Here is a 20,299-nt window from a genome sequence, read left to right as displayed (position 1 = left end):
AGGTGCCGCTTAACAAAGAATACCCCGAGAGGACAGTCTAGGTCGGTTCTCTCTTAAATGACCGTCTCCGGGAAGAGCTTGTACAACTACTAAGGGACTACACTGACGTATTTGCCTGGTTGACAGCAGATATGTCGGGGATCGACCCCGAAGTCATCACACACCGTTTGAACGCCGACCCCGCTACCAACCTATCAAGTAGAGGAAGAGGAGCTTCTCAACAAAACAGTGGCAAGTGATTGCAGAAGAAGTACAAAAGCTACTCGACGTTGGCTTCATTCGGGAGGTCAAGTACCCCGACTGGCTAGCCAACGTGGTAATGGTAGAAAAAGCCAATGGGAAGTGGAGAATATGCATTGATTTCACCAACCTAAACAAGGCCTGCCCCAAAGACAACTTTCCTCTACCAAGGATCGACCAACTTGTCAACACAACGTCGGGCCATGAACTCCTGAGCTTTATGGATGCCTTCTCAGGGTACAATCAGATCCGAATGCATCCCGATGACCAGGAGAAAAAAACTTTCATCACTAACCACGGCTTATATTTCTATAAGGTCAATGCCCTTTGGCCTCAAGAATGCCGGCACCACTTACCAACGACTGGTAAATGAGGTGTTCAAAGATCAGCTCGGCCAAAACGTAGAGGCATACGTCGATGACATGCTAGTGAAGAGCAAGAAGGCCGAGCAGCACCTTGCCAACCTAAAGGAAGTCTTCAATACCCTTAGGAAGTGTAAGATGAAGCTGAACCCGATCAAATGTGCTTTCGGGGTCAGCTCGGGTAAATTTTTGGGGTTCATGGTGACACAAAGGGGGATTGAGGCAAATCTAGAGAAGATACAAGCCATCCTCAACATGTAATCCTCCCGAACCTACAAAGATGTGCAATGACTCACCGGTAGAATAGCCGCCCTTAGCAGGTTCATGTCCAAATCTGTGGACCGGTGTCTGCCCTTCTTCAAAGCCCTTAAACGACCAGAGGACTTCCAATGGACCGAGGAATGTGAATAGTCCTTTCAAGAATTGATGTGATACCTAAGTTTGCCACCTCTCCTCACCAAGCCGAGCCCAGGGGATGAGCTATTGCTCTACCTCTCTACTGGGGATGAGGTCGTTAGATCGGTACTAGTCAAGGAGGAAGACCGAGTATAAAGGCCGATCTACTACACCAGTAAAGTTCTTGGTGGCGTAGAAACCCAATACTCCAACTTGGTGAAAATGGCTCTAGCTATGGTCACCTCGGCCAGAAATCTCAGACCGTACTTTTAGACCCACAGTATTCGAGTGCTCATCAACCAGCCGTTTAATCAAGTCCTCCAAAGGCTGAAAGCATCTAGCCGCTTGATCAAATGGAGTGTAGAGTTAAGTGAGTTCGACATCGAGTATGCACCCCGGCCTACGACCAAAGCTCAGTCCCTAGCCGACTTCATTGCCGAATGCACATTCACCACCGAGGATCCTACCCCGCCCCCGCGAATATGGACCCTGAACGTGGATGGCTCATCCAATCAGCAAGGCAACAGAACTGGCCTTATTCTCCTCAGACCGGATGACACGGTGTTAGAGCATGCCCTCAAGTTTGAGTTTAAAGCGTCCAACAATGAAGCTGAGTATGAGGCTTTGATCACCGGGCTACGCCTCACCCTAGACTTGGGAGCTCGGAGAGTAGAAGCCTTTAGTGATTCTCATCTGGTAGTCAACCAAATCCACAGACAATTTGAGACGAGAACGCCCACGATGGCATGTTTCCTACAAAAGGTGTAGAAGCTCATCCACCGACTTGAGCACTTCAACATCCAACAGATTCCTTGAGCCGAGAACATACGAGCCGACACACTATCCAAATTGGCCAGCTCCCAGAGAACCAACCTTGGCAAGACAGCATGTTTGGACACTCTGGCCCAGCCGAGCATCGTGTAGACAACTCTCCTTATCCTCTCGCTACAGCATGACCCATCCTGGATGGACCCCATAGCATAGTACCTCCGCGAAGGCACACTTCTAGAAGATCGGATAGAAGCGAAGAAACGTCAGCACAGATCAGCCCGGTATTGCATTATCCAGGGTCAGCTCTACCACCAATCACACACTTTCCCCTACTTGAAATGCCTCTCCCCATCCGAGGCAGACTACGCCCTCAGGGAGATCCATGAAGGTATTTGTGGAGACCATCTTGGCGCACGCACACTAGCACACAAGGCACTCTGGCAAGGTTATTTCTGGCTGACGATGAAGCAAGACGTAGCCCAGTTAGTTCAAAGATGTAACAGTTGTCAACGATACTCCAATCTCCATTACCAGCCTACAGTCCCCCTGAAGCCAATCACTAGCCCATGGTCATTCGCACAATGGGGGATGGACATCATCAGCCCCTTCCCCACTGTGGTTGCTCAAAAAAGGTTCCTCCTAGTGGCGGTGGACTACTTCACCAAATGGGTGGAACCCGAAGCTCTAGAACGCATTACTATGCATAATGCCCAAAACTTTTTATGGAAAAGTATTGTCTGCCGATTCGGTATTCCGCACAACCTCATTATGAATAACGAGACACAGTTCACCGACCGAAAGTTTAAATCTCTCTGCTCTGACCTGAAGATTGACCATTGGACCACTGCTGTACACTGACCCCAAAGCAATGGGCAGACTGAGGTGACCAACCGAACCTTGTTGCACGGCCTAAAGACTCGGCTAGACCAGACCAAGGGAAGGTGGGCCAAGGAACTGCCGTGCATACTCTGGGCATACAGGACTACTCCGCGGATAGCCACCGGTGAGACACCCTTTAGCCTGATCTACGGAGCCGAAGCTATGGTCAAGGAAGCTCGGGACTGAGAATATGTTAGGATGGTATCACAGCAGTAGAGAATGGCGAAGTACTAAGACACTAAAGTCAGAAGATGCGAGTTCAAGACAGGTGACCTCGACCTCCGCAAAGTCATAGTGCCCATGCCCGGAGAAGGAAAGCTCGGACCAAACTGGAAAGGGCCATATAGAGTCACCAAGGTTCTTGGTTCGGGCACCTACAAGCTCAAAGAGCTGGATGGCCGACCAATATTGAAGAGTTGGAACACAGGAAACCTTCGGATGTATTATCAATGATTCAATACTAATAAGGAGCACCTTGTAAAAGCAAAACGTTGAGCACCCAACACACCACATGCATGCACACCGCACAGAGCACGAGCTACACGACCACGTTGCGTATATGTAGCTCGGTATAACCCATTAACTCGGCTGACCTCTAAATGGCCTGAGCCCACAATGCATAGTTTGGTAACGCATCGCCAACCTACCTGACTCATCTAACTGCCGAACAGCCTGAGTCCACAACGCATAGCTCGGCAGCGCATCGTCGACCTACCTGACTCAGCTAACCTACAAACGGCCTGAGTCTAAAGCGGAGAAGAACGCCCCCGCCCCTCAAGGCTTGAGGATGGTCAACCAAACTCCTTTCGTCTACCGACTAAAGGCTCCTGAAGATCTTAAACTGAGCATCCCAAAGACGAGAGCTCGGAATACAGTCCCCTTTCACCAGTTGGAGGCTGAAGATCTTGGCCAACCCAAACCTCAACCAAGGCAAGGCTGAGGAAACAAAAAAAAAAAAAGTTGCACACAAGTTTGGAACCAGAAAATCTCATTAAGTTAAAGTATCCAGTACATTAGGTGAAAGCTCGGCATACCAAGCCATTACAAGATCAACGAAAGGAAAAAGAAGGGACCCGCATTAGCTTAATCCACGGAAGGAAAGTTGGTGGCCTCATCATCTCCACCTTCATCATCGCCGCCTTTGTCGCCTTTGCCTACCTTGCCAACAAACTCATCTGAGGCCGGGGCGTTTCATCGTCACAAGTCTCCCAGGTCTGCGCAACAGCGGCTAGCTCGGGATAGTGGCGCAGTTCTCTCCGTCGGAAGATGATGAGACCTACTTTGTAGGAAGCCGAAGCATATTTATCCATATCCTACCGAAGTTCCACCGAGTTCTTGTACCCGGTTCCCACATAAATTTGAAAAAAGAACATGGTTTCTTGATCAATGGGAATCAAAATCCCATTGACCAACTTTCACCCTCTCAAATTCCAAAAAAAAGAACACCGTCTTATAGTAGAAACACCAAATTTAATTAGTAATGGTACCTAATGTTGTATTAATAACTCAAAGCGTTTGTGGTAAAAAATATATATATATTCTCAAAACAAATTGTATTGACCAATCTAAAACGTTGAAAGTAGCAATAGTATCAAACACAACCTTAGTAGTTGTCAGTCTAATTGAGATGCAATCAAAAGTAGTTTGGGGAAAAGGGCAAAGGTTGAAAGTTGTTTTATGTGTTAAAATCCCATCTGAATCTAGGTTGCGCTGCCCAAATGATATAGAAGACGAGAGAGCAAGCTTCGATATGTGCATGTTTGTAAATTTTAAAGAACAATTGAGGATATATTCAAGTAATTAACCCTTATCTCTTTTATTGTTATTTTATCCTTGTCTCAACGTCTTCTTTGCATCATGCTAATTCACACCATTACGACAATACTTTTGTATAAAAGCTGAAGGTTTCAATTTCTAACCCAATCCAGTTGATCCACCTAAACCCATCCATTTAGTAGGTGTTTGGCAATGCACCATTTTCTCATAAAAACAATGTTGAGCATGTGGAGTTGTAAGAGAAAACGATGCTTATTTTTTATTTTGAACTGGTGCTACCACACTGGTGCTACCACCAATGTTGTCAGCAACATTTTCAACATTGATCTATATTGTCCAACGTCTAAGATGATGCCATATTATAGCACTGCTGGCATGCAGCAATGCACCGTTTTCTCAAAAAACATTGAATTTGACATTGCTCTAGACCACACTTTCTTGATTTCCAAGGTGTGATCTGGAGCAACGATTTTTTTGGAAAAACGGTACCAAACAAGAGTGCATTATTTGAAACACTGGTTTCTCTGATGTGACACCTATGTGGTGCCATTTTTCTCACAAAACGACAATGATGCCAAACACCCACTTAAGATGTGGATTTAGTATAAGTCACCCATTGGATCAACTGGTGGAACATAGGGATCACCATTAAATTAGTTATCTTGAGGCTTCTTGGTTTATTAATAGCTGAGAATAGCACGTAGAAACTGTACCCATATATTTCTAACTTAGAAATTTTCTTAACCCATCATTGATCCGGGTGATCGAGCTATTGTCAACCCATTTGGCCCAAACAATGGATAATGAGTTATTGATTACATTATACTTGGTGTTGCTCAATCCGAGGTGGTGCACGAATTGAGGAAAGCAACCAGATAGTTCTTGCTGGCAGGGCAAGGCCGTGCTACAAGGACGAGGCCACGCCTCAAGACCTATGATCAAGGAAATAGAAGTCAGAGGCTCGAGGAATTATCCTTGGGTAAGCACTCCGACGCTCAAGCCAGTAGGAGGTGGTAGGTGGTCGACCAAGCTATAAGGATGCTGGACCAAGCTAAATAGCAATGTCGGTCTCAAAAGTTGGGATTCCTTACCTTGAGCATAGAGTACCTTTTTATAGCCGAAGATCCATGTCCTGGTCGGATTGGGCTTCCGGGGAAGTCGGGATGAGGTTAGCCACTGAGGTATTCGGGATAGAGTCTCATTCCCCAGTGGAGTCGTCTTCCCTATTCCTCCTTATCTGTAGTTGTTCTCGTCTATATGACGTGTGGTTGACGTGGCTAGAAAGATAAGATGGGGGGCCACAATGGGCTGACATGGCCGAGCTATGCTGATGTGGCAGGGCGATAGCTGGGCGGCCACGTGTCTTGCAGGGCCAGCTCAGCCATGACCTGAACACCACTCCCCCAATTCTGAAGTCAAGGAATGAAGTAGTCCAATTCGTTTTTCAACTGAAAAACTTCAAGTTGATGTCTGGATGGGCGCCTGACCCCTTTTGTGTTCCTTGGCGCTTGTCGCAATCTTTAGAATTGGGCAATATGGAAAATGGCTGAGGAATCTTCCCATTATCGGCTACAGACTTCAGAATCCGAACACCACTCCCCCAGTTCTATAGCCAAGGATGGGGAGTGCTTGGCCCGAAGTGTTGTGAGGTTGCATAGCTTGGCAGAGAGCCGAGGTGATGAATTGAGCTTCCAAGTTTGTCCTCCTGGTGGAGCTAAGGAACGGCTCTGATTCCAAGTGGAAGTCGAGCTTCTATGCCATGGTGATGCTCGGCCATGGCGTGCAGCTTCGGAGTTGGGTCTGAATTTTGGAGTTGAGGCTATTGTGATGCTCAGCTATGATGTGTTGAGTCTTTGAAGTCGGAGCTTAGCTCGGTCGTATGCCGAGGAAAGGTCTTTTACTGTCGGTTAGAGGCAGAGCTCCAGAATTGAGGTTGTGATGCTCGGCCATGGGGCGCTGAGTTGCAGAGACAAGTTCCTTTGGTGTTTGTCGGGCTATGGAACTAAGGTCGTTGCGATACTCGGCTATGACTTGCCAAGCTCCAAAGTTGAGGGCCCCCAGGTGCCGAGCTATTGTGATGCTCAAGGTCCTCTAGGTGCCGAGCTTGTTGTGATGTTCGATTGAGGCTTGCCGATCTTCGAAGCTGAGGGCCTCACCGATGCCGAGCTATTATGATGCTCGGTTCTGGTCTGTCGAACTTCAAAGTTGGGGGCTTCGTAGGTGCCAAGCTATTGTGAAGCTCGGTTGTAGTTTGTCAAGCTTCGAAGTTGAGGGTATGCTTTTGGCTAGGGAACTTGTTCTTGAAATTTTGGGATCCAAGCACCACTCCCCCAGTTCCAAAGTCGAAGAGTGGGATGCTTGGCTGAGACAGAGCGATGCCTTCTTTGCTGTTGGGCGTCCCGAGGAAATCATGGTAGCTAGTTGACCCGGTGGGCCTAGGCGAACCTCTGGCACGTGCATTGGTGGTTGGACCACCGCTACAGGGTGGACTAGAGCAATTAATGCACTGTTTGTTGCTTGTCATGGTCATCACTTCGATTTCTGAGGCTTCGCGCATGCAGTAGCAGTCGTGCTGATTGGTCTTCCCGAGCTTTGTCAGGGCGACGGTTGAACTCTACCGTGGATCTGGCGTCAATTAGCATCCTTGTGGGCTATAAGAAGGGGTGAAAGGGCATTCCCCCTTTTCCATTTGTGAGAGGAGTTGCTGGGACAACTTGGCGGGGTGTTGTCATCGTTGCTCGGTGCTTTATTTTTATTCCTCGGCTTCAAGCTCGATAAGATGTCTTCCTCATTTTCCCATTCTTCTTCCGCTTCTAGCTCTTCTGGCTCTAGTGGGTCCGATTACGAGTCCAAGGTTGGGGTTTTCGAGGATGCTGAGGTTGAGGGGGCCAAGGTTGAGGAGGCCGAGGTTGGTTCCTCTAGTGTAGAAGTCGAGCTTCTACTGTAGACTGGTTGTCGGTTTGGGACCACACCCTATGTGTTGGGCCTCGAGGATATGGCTCGGATCCAAGCTATGTATGACATCCCCAAGGATTTTTGAATGAGGTGCCCACAACACGGTGAAATGGCAACCGATGCTCGGCCCGACGAACTTTATGTGTACGAGAACAGTCTGGAGGTCGGGCTGAGGTTTCATTTGAACGAAGGGGTTGCCGAGGTACTTGCATGGTACTAAGTACTACCGGTGCAACTGATGCCGAACTCCTTTAGGTTTTTGGTCGGCCTTCTGTCCTAATGCGTCGTCCGTGATATCGAGTTGACCCTGGGTATGGTGAGCTTCCTTCTTCAGCTCAAACCTCACCAGCAAGGCTATTATTATTTTTTGGCTAGGAAGGACGTCAAAGTGCTGGTCGGGACTCCTTCCTCAGTGAAGCACTAGAATGAGACTTTTTTCTTTGTTCATTGTTCTGGGGGCCTCCCCTTCCCAGTCGTGCTACAAGAGCCAAGAACGAAAGTGCCCCAACCTCAATGGTCGGCGCTTACTTGGGAGGAAAGGTCAGCTCTGAGCATGATCCACAAGATAGATGTAACTGTGTATACATGCTCGGAGATGCTGATGCTCGGCAGGTTGATGCGCAAGGTGGTTGGTATGTCCTTTTCATTGCTTTATCTTCCTGTACTTTCTTTGCCTCTTTGTTCTCGTACTTACTATCGCGCTTCCGTGATGCAGGTGTAGAGATGGCGAGTGAAGAGGAGATCGTATGCCGGATGAAGGAGAATTGCTAGAGGAAGTGTCGGGCTGGCACCGTACCGCAGGTCCGTACCGAGGTAGTTCCTCCCCTGATGTGGTTCGAGAGGGCACCTCACCAGCAGAAGAGAGCTCGATGGTAGGGAAACGATGATGAGGACGTGGGGGTCGTGGAACCCGGGGAAGCTTGCCCAATGGCTTTCCCTATGCAGGTCGAGGTGAGTAGCAGCAGCTTGGACATCCATGTGTCACGCTGGACAATTCATAGTCGGGACGGGCTAGAGCTTCCGGAGTTCCCGAGCAGCTGCTCCGCGGGATGATGACAGCCTACATCACTGAAGAGGCCGGGAATACTGGGAGAAGCACATTAGAGTGCTCGCTCATAAGGTAAGTTCATACTTAAGTGTCTTTGTTGTTTTGAGTATGTTTTCTCGTTCTAACAATGCTTCCGGTGTCCGCAGAACGCATGCTTGGCTGTTGCTGTGGTTGATCGCCTTCGTGAATTGCAGCAGTGGTATGAGAAGGAACATTTCGAGTACCTACAATTGAAGGTGCAATTGGCCGAGCAAGTAGAGTTGGTTCGCGGTTTGAAGAACGAGATCACCAAATTGAAGGCAGAGAGGGAACGACTGAAGCAAGAGGTTGCCGAGGAGGTAGTGGCGGGGGAAGTTTATTTTCTTGTGGGGAAGTTGCCAACACTTGATTGGAACAAAATTGTCCCTTTTAATAATGGATTTTTACATGTAAAATGGCCATTGCCTTATTTGGGAAATAAAAGAACATGGGTAAATGCACTTACCTGGGTAAGGTAAGTGCTTTTACTCAGATAAATAATTTTCCGAAAAGCAAATGAGACCTAAATGCCAACACCTAATACGATGATTATATTTTTTTAGTAGAAGCAATTATTTGATATGATGTGACAAAATAATTCCTTAAAAATTTATATTGGCCAGTTGGGCTGAGCCGGGCTCAGGTTGGTCATTCACCCCTAAAATTTGGGCCTAAAGCTTAATCCTGTGATCAACCTTGAATTATCTAATTTAAGCGTAGTCTACACTAAAATTTGGTATACCAGGCGGGGTCAGGTTGGTCATCAGCACATACTAATAATTAGTATACGCATGTATTTACTAAAAATTATGTATATATACATAAAAATAAGTGTTTATATATGCATATACATATATATAATTGGCCCTGACTTAGATTGAATTTGAACTTGGGGTTAGGCCTGAGCCAAGTTCAAAATGGGCCCAGGCTTAGCCGAAGGACCAAATGCAACCCGTGCTCTGGCCTGGTTCAGTTTGGGTTCGAGTTGGGTCGGCACAAGTTGCACTTTTTCTTGGACAAAACAAACGAGAAAATTAAATGTGGAGGTGCGGGGAATCGAACCCCGTGCCTCTCGCATGCGAAGCGAGCGCTCTACCATATGAGCTACACCCCCTTATATATTCAAAAGCATAACCGATACTTTCTTAAATATCTTCTCCCTCCCTCTCTCAAAAGAACGGAGTCAACAAACAGACTTTAGGGAGAGTCAACTGTATCTAGGGCCTCCCGGCTTGGATTGCATAGTTTGAAGAAGAAGAAGACGAACCGTATGCATGAAGAATAAAACTAGAATTTAATGGACATGTGAAACGATATTTTGGTCAAACCACAGGGTGTATATTTAAGTAATTAACCAAAAGATAAAGATTAGAATAGAGAATAATTGCTACAGTACCCTTCATACCCCAACCAAGATTTTATTCAATAATTCAAAAGAAATAAGAATTAGAAACTCTTAACGTTGAAAATTATTCCTTTGCAATGAAAAAAAAAATTATACAAGAGAGCAACAACTTGTTAAGACAATTAATGTTGTATACAACACCACATAATCACAAAAAAATGCAATATATTTAGCCTTTTATTTCTTGTTTGTAAATGCTGTAAGCTCACCCGACCGACTGCTTGGCTATCAAAGACTAGAGAAGATTGGACCAGTGATGGAATGCTCTGCTCACCATGCTGTCACTGCTGGAATGCTCTGTTCATTTCTGAAGAAATTCCCTGGGTCGACCTTGCTCTTCACATATACTAACCTGTCGAAGTTGTTCTTGAAATACTTTCGACCCCAGATGCTAGCTTGTGAGTAGCTTGTATTGCCCTTGTTGTTTTTTCCAATGTCAAGATCTCTGTAGTTGAGATATGCTTCCCTTGGCGACTTGGAGACATAAGGAGTCATGTATTTATACAGCTCTCTGACCCAATTTATGTGCCTCTTGATTTCTTGAGTCCCATTTTGTTGCCAGATTATAATGTACTGGATTTTGTATATGTTCCCTTTTCTGTGTGGGAATGGAGTTGCAGATTCTGATATCTCACTCATTCTTCCTCCATAGGGATTTAGCTGCATTACAGGTATCTCCATTTGAAGAAACCTTTTCCATATTCCCTCAAACGCAGATTCAGGAATTGGTTTCTTAACATAGTCGGATTTATTCTTGGAGAGGCTCTTGCTCTGAAGAGTTCTGTTGAGTAAAACCTCCAGTGTACTATCTGGGAATCCACCAAGATACTTCATGGCATCGATCCAACTCAATTCAATACAGTCCTCTCGTTTCAAACCCAGCTCTGGGAAGCTCTCGTTCATCAGAGGGAGGAGTCTGTCAATAGTACCGAGGAACATGGAGCTGAACTCAACATTCACTGTTTTGCCGCCTGAACTGGTGCTTGTGAGCGCCAGATTGATTCTCATGAATATGTCTTCATGGAGCTTATGTGCAACGTATTGCCACCTGTGGACGAGCTTCGTTGCTCCTTCTTCTATTGTCTTGGACGGATTGAAAACAGTAACAACTGGTGGGACTGGAACCAATCTCACTTTCCACCGTAGAATAATTCCAAAGCTTGCTGCACCTCCTCCCCTGATGGCCCAGAACAGATCTTCTCCCATGGTTTCTCTGTTGAGGATTTTTCCATTTGCATCGACCATTTGTGCATCAATGACTTGATCAGCTCCGAGGCCATATTTTCTGAGCATGTAACCATACCCACCACCGCCGAGGAAGCCGGAAACGCCTACAGTGTGGCAAACCCCACCTGGGAAGCCATGGACGTTACTCTTCTCTGCAATTCTGTAATAGAGTTCGCCCAGGGTCGCACCAGCGTGAACCCATGCACTGTTGTCTTCAATGTCCACAGTGATGGTTTTCAGATTGGACATGTCAACAATGACGAATGGAACTTCAGCCATAGATGAGAGGGCCTCGTAGTCATGGCCTCCGCCTCGTATTCTGATCTCCAAACCATTCTCTTTTGCACAGATAACAGCGGTTTGGACGTGGGATTCTGTGGAAGGAGTAATGATAAAGAGAGGTTTTCGAGCGGAAGACTGCAGGAACCTAAGACTTGTTATAGTAGAGGTGTAGATCGACAGATAAGAGGAGTTATTGGGGGAATAAACCACAGCGGAGATTGGAGAGGAGGGATCAGAATGGAGGGAAAGGCATTGAAGAAATCTCTCCTCCACTGAGGCTGAGGTTGCCCATGGAACCAAAACAAGGATAAAAAATAAGGAAAGTATTGCAGAAGTTGATGAACTCCCCATGATTTTTTTATTTTGCTCTTTACGTGTGTATTTGGTGTGTAGGAAAAGTTTATGGGCTTGCGTATTTATACTTTTTTTTGTCTGGGTGTTGGCCAAAACCATAAAAATCCTGATTTTTTTCTATTTGTTTGACGTAGGTAAGATAATGTGCATGCTTCCATTATTAATTTTGTTGATATTTGACTTTCTTTTAAGCTATGTTTGGTTTGAAGAAAAAAGTAAGAAAAGGAACGGAAAGACACTTTCCCTATCTTCTCCTTCAAACCAAACATAGCCTTCGTATTTCATTTGACGACTTCATCTTCAATAAATGACACCTTTTTATGACTAATACCAAACCATGGAAGATATATAGTTTTACTTGAATACAATCGCATGTTTTACAAAGAAATGGATGACGTGTCCAAGTCATGATTCCGTGTGTTTATCATCTTTGGTCATATAAAATGCAATATAAATTTCATACATGCGACAAAAATATAATTATATATACTTTTTAACATATTATATTATATTCTTAATATATTATAAATTATCCATATATATATATATATATATATATATATATATATATATGGTTCAAAGTTGAATGGTGAACCACATAGAAAAGTTGACAATGTATTGTGTCTGCGTGTCCAAAATGAACCACAAACAGAATGGTGGTTGTTGGTCAGTGTGATTCAGAATGGTTTGATTCCACCTCAATGTTTATAACCCATTTAATCTCTTTGATGAATCCCATAGTTCTTGACTTTTGAGGCTATGTTTAGGAAGAAGAGAGATGTATAGTGTGTAAATGTAAATGATATCATTTTCATGAACCTTCCATATTTGTATTTGCTCTTAAATTATTTGTATTTGCGCTCTTTTCAAACAGATTTGAAACAAAGGCTGTAAATTCTGCAAACTGATCGGTTTGGATTTGGTAAGGGTATATCCGATCCAATCCAATCCATTAAAAAAATTGGATGAATTCAAATCCGTTGGATTTTTAAAAGTATAATTCAAATTGGAATGTATTATCAGATATCCAATTCAATTAGAATTATATTTATATTATGTAATATAAATATTATATTAAAATATAAAATATATAATTATATAATATTTCATAATTAACGGACTAGATCGGGTCACAGTGGATCGAATCACTTATCCGATCCGATGCGATTTGTTAGGATCAAGAGGGATATCCGACAATCAGGAGTTGGTCCAGTGTCCATCCTGGAATTCAACGACGTCCATGACCAAGTTATTAGGACTTTGACAAGCAATTAATCTTCCTTTTATCCATTTCCGCGTATATATCCGGCCACACATCACCACAAACTTCACTGAAGTCATCTGGATGCATGTCATGGAACCATCCTTCTTTGTCTTTGTCTTGCCTTTCAATATTAACTTGTAAAGCCAGAGAAAGGCTAATAGATATATGATTCAACGATCAAACATGAGAAGTCGAATTCAATGACCAAACCAAATATAATTTAAACTCTCTCCTAATCCGACTTCAACGTCCTCTCATTCTTATTACTATTATTATTAATATTATATATAATAACCCAACTCAACCGCTACGCTATCAGGCGTTGCAGAAGTGTGCATGCATGCAATAGTTCGAATAGCCCGTCATATCTCACTTTCAGGTGGTTGGGATGGAAGAGCAGAACTGGGGACAAGAGATATGATGGACTTCCATTTCTGCACCTCCTCAGAATTCATTGTTATTAGCCTAGCTACATGGTTAGATGGACGGAGAAACAAGATTTCCACTCCATTATAAATCATCAACTTCGGATCTCCTACCCACAAGAACTCTATTCACACCTATCCACGCCTCATTATAACCATACATCGAGAACACTTATCCACAAAAACATCTTCCTGATGTATATCCACAAGCAAATTTGGTCAAAATGTATATATGAACGCAAACTTGATTTACGTTTTGCATTAACAAATTTTGTATTTTGTTTCGTTGTGAATTGTGATAGATACAAATATGAATTTTATTTTAAGACTAGGTCTAACATTGAGTGTAAAAGTTTGCTTCCATTTTTTGGAAGTATACTTTGCTCCTATTTCAATTATTGAAAAAAAAAAAGAAATCCCATATCACATGAACCCTCCCACCAGGAACCCATTAATTAAAGCAATGCTTGTTGAAAAGCAAAGAAAAAAGAAAACCCATAGACAAATAGAGTGGTTATTACTTTAATTTCATAGGGCTACAATTATATCTGTTTTAACTGAATTTGAATTTGGATATGCATGGTCCATTTAAGGGTGCTCCGAATGCAATCTGTTTATATAAAATTGGATAATACATGGATCCTCCCCTATTCAATCCAATCCAATGAGAGTTTCTTCAATTTGAAACTAATTATGTTATTTCTACTAGTTAAATTGGTTTAATGTCTTATTTTTACTAAAAAATATGGGTTTAAGTTTCATCCAATTTCTTTTCAATTCATAAGTCATTTTTAATTCACTATTAATAGAATATAATATTTTGATAATTATTAATTTAATTTATTAATACTATATAATGTCTAATTATAGTCCAAATTAGATTTGAAGATCATAAGATTCCACTTGATCAGAATATTAACAAATCAAATTTGGACCTAAGAATATCTGATTCAATCCAATCCGGTTTGTTACCCTATTTTTGGCACCTTGCGCCTTAAAATGAGTCTCAAGGCTGGAGAGGTTCAATATAAATTATTTCAAAAGCTTTGTGAAAAGTAAAAGCATTCTTTCTGGTTAATTGTGGTTGTGGGGGTAAACTTGACACTTTGTTTAAAGATATGAGAATGAGGGTTTTTAATAAATTAACAAAAATATTAATCTAATTTTCATAGTCAATTCTAACCTTTCTACGTTGTAACAACTGGTTGGAGAGGTCTATATGTGTTGGTCATCCTCCAACATATATCTATATATATATATATATATATATATATATATATATATGTAATAATTGTCTGTGGGCAAGAAAGAAAAAAACGTGTGAATATAAAATGGGAGCTGTCCAAATCAGTTTGAAAAAAGCTCGAATATTTATCTTTATCTAGTAAATGACCCATGCGGAGCGTGGGGAAGCTATACATACATATTTTATTGGGAGAATGACGGATCAGTCCAGGGTTAGAATTTGTAGGGCCAAAGTACTGTTGGGGTGCCAATTCGGAATTATGTTAATTCATGGGCAGGTATTGATGCATAAAATGTGGGTATTTGACATTTTGAATGTTTATAGATCTGCAGTGGGATTCAGAAATTTGCATTGGGCTTGTCCTTACTTCTTCGTATTTTATTTTGATATTTTTGGTTTGATCTTTTATTTGGTTGAGTTAATTAAAGATTAAAATGATAAAGCAAGTCATTTTATCTAGAAATAGGGCTGCAAGTCCGGTTGTCCAATTTGAAGAATTAATTGCAAGTTTATCGGGCTTAGGTTAGGGTTTGGATCTTTTAGTCCTATCTAGAAACACTTTATTCTTGGTTTTTTTTTCTTGAATTAGGTTAGGGTTTGGATCCAAGTTTTGTTAGACTTGATTTGTTACCAGCGGGCCCCTATGCTATGCATGGGGAAATTTGATATTCAAACTCTCGACGAAGGGATCAAAAGAAATATAATCATCATATTATATATTCTACAAGTTGCCAAGTAGCTGGTTGGTAAGGTTTCTTGCTGGTTGTGGCTAAGGATGGCAATTTTCTCCAACCTCCATAGGTTTGTGGACACCCCAACCTGATGGGATTGGAGATGGAGATTGCCAATTGGTGGGGTAAAGACGAGGATAGGAATTAATAGAAATCCCTGATTGGGGATGGGGAGTGAAGTCTAGTTTACTGTTAAATAAAAGAAATTTAATTAATTTTCAATAGATTTTCTATTGATTTTGAAAATTATTATAATTAAATTCAATAACAGAATTATTTAATAAATAAGAGTTAAATTTAAATAAAAATTCTAGATAAATAATAGAAAATTAAAAACATTATTAATTAAATTATATATGTATAAATGAAGGTAATTAAAAGAAATGTATTGTTGAATAACAGAAAATTAATTTATCAATGTTGTGGTATATAAAATGACCCTATACTCGCTCCCTTCATTGATATTGTCATTAACCTAGACAGTTTGTGATAGCTCTAGGCCAGGCGCAGAGGGGAAGAACATGCATGGTGGAATTACAGACCAAACCTTAGATTCTTAGATACCTGGTAAGGCAATTTAGTGCCAGTTAGTACCTTACCATATTGATTCAATAAAAACCCTGGACAATAATGAAGAAACCCAAGAGGCAGAATAAAAATTAATACCATATTGTAAAATAATAACTAATAAAAAATACTACAATTCCCATTTTAGACTTCATCTTTTATAAGTAATTACAATTAATTATGTTAATTAAGCTCATTAGGTAATTTAATCAGGTTAAGGCTAAGGTTACAATTAATTATGCGAATTAAATTAATTAAGTTCATCAGGTAAGTTAATTAGGAGTAAGGTTACGATTATTTATGCTAATTAAGTTCAATAAGTTAATTAGGTTAAGGGTAAGTTCAATGAATATATATTAAAAAAATAAACCAAAGTCACAAGTTTCTTTTTTTTTTTTTTTTTAATTTTTTTGCTGCAAGAGAAATACAATTAGAGGAGAAAGAACTATTACATCAGGTGGAGAAGTCCAAAGTTAGTATTTGGAGTGAATGGGTAGTTAGCTTTATTTTTATTTTTTTTTTCCTTTCTTCTTTGCATGGTACAAAACATTAAAGAGATCATAACTTTGCTCTCAGTGGTCGGGTTATAGTATTTTATAGTAACTATTTTTGCAATATAGCTGATGCTGGGTATTGTTATTGGTTGAATAACTCCATTACAGACATCGAGTATGCAGCTAATCCAGATTAGAGAACGCTCTCGTGTTTTTATAAGAGTTAATCTCCATAAAAGAGTAGTCCCCCCATATCATATGCTTAGACATCACCACAAATTTCATTGATGTCATCCAAGTTTCACTCTAAATTAAGGAAAGAGCATGATTAAGGTTCGAAATATAAAAAATGCAGGTTGTATGGGAAAGTTAATTTTAAGAGACATATTAGGATTATTTTGAATACACATGAATGAAGAATGCATTAGGGAACTCAAAATAAATCCTAAAGAATATATTAATAACAATAAATGTAAGTTTTATATATAGACTATAATAAGTTATTTACATACAAAAACATAGTTTATTGGTTTATATAAAGTGAGATATCGAGACATGTTAGTAACTGTTACAAGAATGATGGAAGGACTTAAAAGAAATATAATTTGTATTAATATTCATTAAAATATAAATTTTAATAATTAATTTTACAATTTATTGACAAACATCCACCATCATGAGAAATTTAATTTAAGAACCAATATGCATATGATTGTAATAGGCAATTGGAATATGGCATATTAGAGAGAGAGAAAGAGTAAAAATGGATTTTACAAGACACAACCCTTTCTAACCTGCATATTATTGGATGTAATATGAACTTATGTTTTATGTATTGAATATAATAATAATATTTGAATTTTATGTGAGGTACCTTTTTATAATCGAAGATCCACGTCTGGTTGGATGAGTCTTCCAGGGTTGTCGGGAGGAGGTTATCCACCAAGGACTTTGAGATAAGACCTAATCCCTAGTGGAGTCCTCATCCATATGACATTCTCCTGTCTGGGTCACGCTTATCCACATGACACAGTGCTGATGTGGCTGAGGCAAGAAGGTAGGCTGCGGAGGTGACATGGTGTTGATGTGGCTAAGGTGATAAGGCAGCCTTGGTGGTGTGGAAGAGCTCTTTGGTTCTCAATTGAGGAACTCAAGTCTGAAGTTGGTTGGGCGTGCCATATAAGCAGAGGACCTTGGGATTGAATCAGCTTTTGAGTGGACCGGCCGATTTGATGCTCGCATCATGTTGAAGGAAGCGATGTTTCGCCTTCCCAAGGTCACATGCGTGCGAAGGTTAGTGGGGTCATTTTGTCTTCCCGAGCTGTCAGAAAGAGGCGTTTGATCCACACCGTTATCTTGCCTTGATTTTGGACCGTTGGGGCCCTATAAAAAGGGGTGAAGGGCATTAATACTTTGTCATTTGCAAAAGAAATTGCGCTTGGAGCTCAACGAAAAGTAGTCTTTGGTTGCTCAGTGTTTGCTTCAATTCCGCGGTCCTAACCTTTCAAAACTTGGCAAGATGTCTTCCTCGTCTTTTCACTCCTCTTCCTCTTCTTCTGCTTCCTCTTCTTTCGCTTCGTCTTCTGCTTCCTATTCTAAGCTTGAGTCGGGGTCTCTCACTGAGGCTGCCGTGCTCGATTTTCGTGAGGCTACTAGCCAGGGGGCCGAGGCCGAGGACATTGAGGGGGTCAATTCTGTGAGGAATGCCAAGGCTGAGGAGGCTAAGGCAGGGCCCTCAACTGAGGAGGTCAACCTTACTCTATGGGATGGTTGCCGATTCGGGACCACACTGTGTTGTTTGTTGCCCAGGGATGTGGCTCGAATTCGGACTTTATAATGCACTCCGGAAGGGTATGAAGTTAGGTGCTCGAGGATTGGTGAGAGGCCCATAGATGCTCGGTTGAATGAGCTTTGTTTGTATGAGAAGAGCTTGGAATCCGGGCTGAGGTTCCCTCTACACAAGGGGCTTGTCGAAGTGTCCGGGTGGTATCGAGTACTGCTTGTTCAACTAATGCTGAACTCCTTTAGGTTCTTGATCGGTCTCCTATCCTACTGCTTTCATCCATGACATTGAGATTACTTTGAGGGTGATCTTTTATTTACTTCGACTGAAGCACCACCACTTGGGATACTATTACTTATCGGCCCGACATCATATCAAGGTGCTGGTTGGGACCCCATCCTCGGTGAAGCACTGGAAGAAGAAGTTCTTCTTTGTGCATTGTCCCGGGGGCTCGCCTCTTCCAGCCAAGCTCTAGAATCTGAGGATGAAGGTAAAGTAGCTTGAGTTGGCTTAGCTCACCGAGGAAGAGAGGGCAGCAATAGGAATGATTGGGGAGGTCAATGTGATGCATTACAAGTCCTTCTCGATGTTGATCCATGCTGGGCTGATGAGTGAGGAGGCCGATCTATTCTTTCACTTCGGTTTGGTTGATCTATTTTTCATCTCCAGGGTGTTTGACTAGTATTGATCCATCGTTTGTCACATGCAAGTGCTGAGATGGCGAGCTATGAAGAGATCCTTCGTCGGATGAGGGCTGGGCAAGACAGGCATAGCTGAAGGGCTTAGGGGGCTTTGCCCCAATCCTAGATGGTGCAACCGAGGTCTATCGAACAGACTTCTCAATGGCAAAAAAGAACCAGGCAGGCCAAGGAAGAGGTCGTAGTAGTCAACCCAAAGGAGGGCACTTAGGCCACCCACCCCCCTTCTCCACGAGACAACATTTTGAAGGGTTGTTGTCTAGCTATTCATGTGTCGTGGTGGAACGTTCGAATTGAGGACGAGTTAGTGGCAAAGGGCATCGTCGAGCAACTTCTTTGCGGCCTTTTGATGCCGGCCATGAGGCAGGAGGTGGCGGAGTCCACAAGCGATGTCTTGGAGAGCGTGCTCATACATCAAGTGGCGTCGGTAAGTCCTTGCTTTTGCTGGTTATTTTTTCTTGGTCGGTTAATGTTGCTCGAGGTTGCGGGTGCACGGACGACCACGATAGAAGCTGAGGTTGCTGAGCTGAAGCATGTTATCGATTAGCAATCCAAAATCGTTCATAGGTTAAAGGGGTGCGTCTCTGAGCTGAAGAAGGTGCAGGGGAAGCTACGGAAGGAGGCCGACAAGAAGGTGGCCTAGGCAAGGGCGGTAATTGTTCAGTTCAAAGCCTCCGAGGAGCATTAGATTGAACTATGTTGCAGGCCTCAGTCTTATCTTGGTTGAGATCAGGAGTAGTCGAGATCTTTGGTCTTTGGCTTTCCTAGTTGAAGTGCTTTACAAGCTCTCATTTCTTAGGGGATGCTCAGCTGCACTTGGTCTTAGGGAGCTTTCTACTCTTCATGGGCTAGTCATTCCTCAGCTAGCTCTGATTTGATGATTTGTTAGCAAGGTGTGCAGAGTTCAGTGACCGCCCTCTAGCCTTCAGAGGTGGGAGCATTCATCCCTGCTTTAGGCTCTGGCCATCAACAGCCGAGTCAAGTTGATTGGTCGGCTATGTGCTATTGGGCTAGCATGTAGCTATGCATTGCAGGCTCTGGTCATTATAGGTCAGTCGAGTCAATGTGCGGGTGTCCCAACCGTTGGGAGTTTGGCTGGATGATGTGGTTGCACAGTGTGCATTGCGTGGTATGTTGGGTGGTGTATGCCGTGCAATGCATGTTGTGCGCTACGTGCCATGCAATATATGTTGAATAAATGAATGCAAGAAGAGTATCTTTATTGATGTAGAATCACTAGTAGTACATTATTAGGTTCTCAGTATTCCAGTTCCTTGATACGGGCTTCACGTCGAGGTCTTCCAACCTACAAGTACTAGGTTCGAATACTTTGGTGACTCTGTACGGTCCTTCCCTGTTAGATCTGAGCTTTCCTTCT

General features: G+C 42.6%; 1 non-coding gene and 1 pseudogene across 2 annotated transcripts; both read right to left on the bottom strand.

Annotated features, from left to right (window-relative positions):
* Positions 1-9,486: 9,486 nt before the first annotated feature.
* TRNAA-CGC (transfer RNA alanine (anticodon CGC)) lies at positions 9,487-9,559 on the bottom strand. The gene has a single exon. It is a non-coding gene; the product is annotated as a tRNA-Ala (tRNA).
* A 326-nt stretch (positions 9,560-9,885) lies between these two features.
* On the bottom strand, positions 9,886-11,761 carry LOC148879568 (tetrahydroberberine oxidase pseudogene; annotated as a pseudogene). Its single transcript, XR_016105650.1, has one exon. The product of XR_016105650.1 is annotated as a tetrahydroberberine oxidase pseudogene (transcript).
* Positions 11,762-20,299: the final 8,538 nt, after the last annotated feature.

Source organism: Nelumbo lutea, chromosome 1, assembly GCF_056320005.1.
Source record: "Nelumbo lutea isolate HS-2025 chromosome 1, American lotus-T2T, whole genome shotgun sequence".
Taxonomy (NCBI): Eukaryota; Viridiplantae; Streptophyta; class Magnoliopsida; order Proteales; family Nelumbonaceae; genus Nelumbo; species Nelumbo lutea.
Note: the sequence above shows the minus strand (reverse complement) of the source record. Positions and strands in the feature narration are given on the sequence as shown.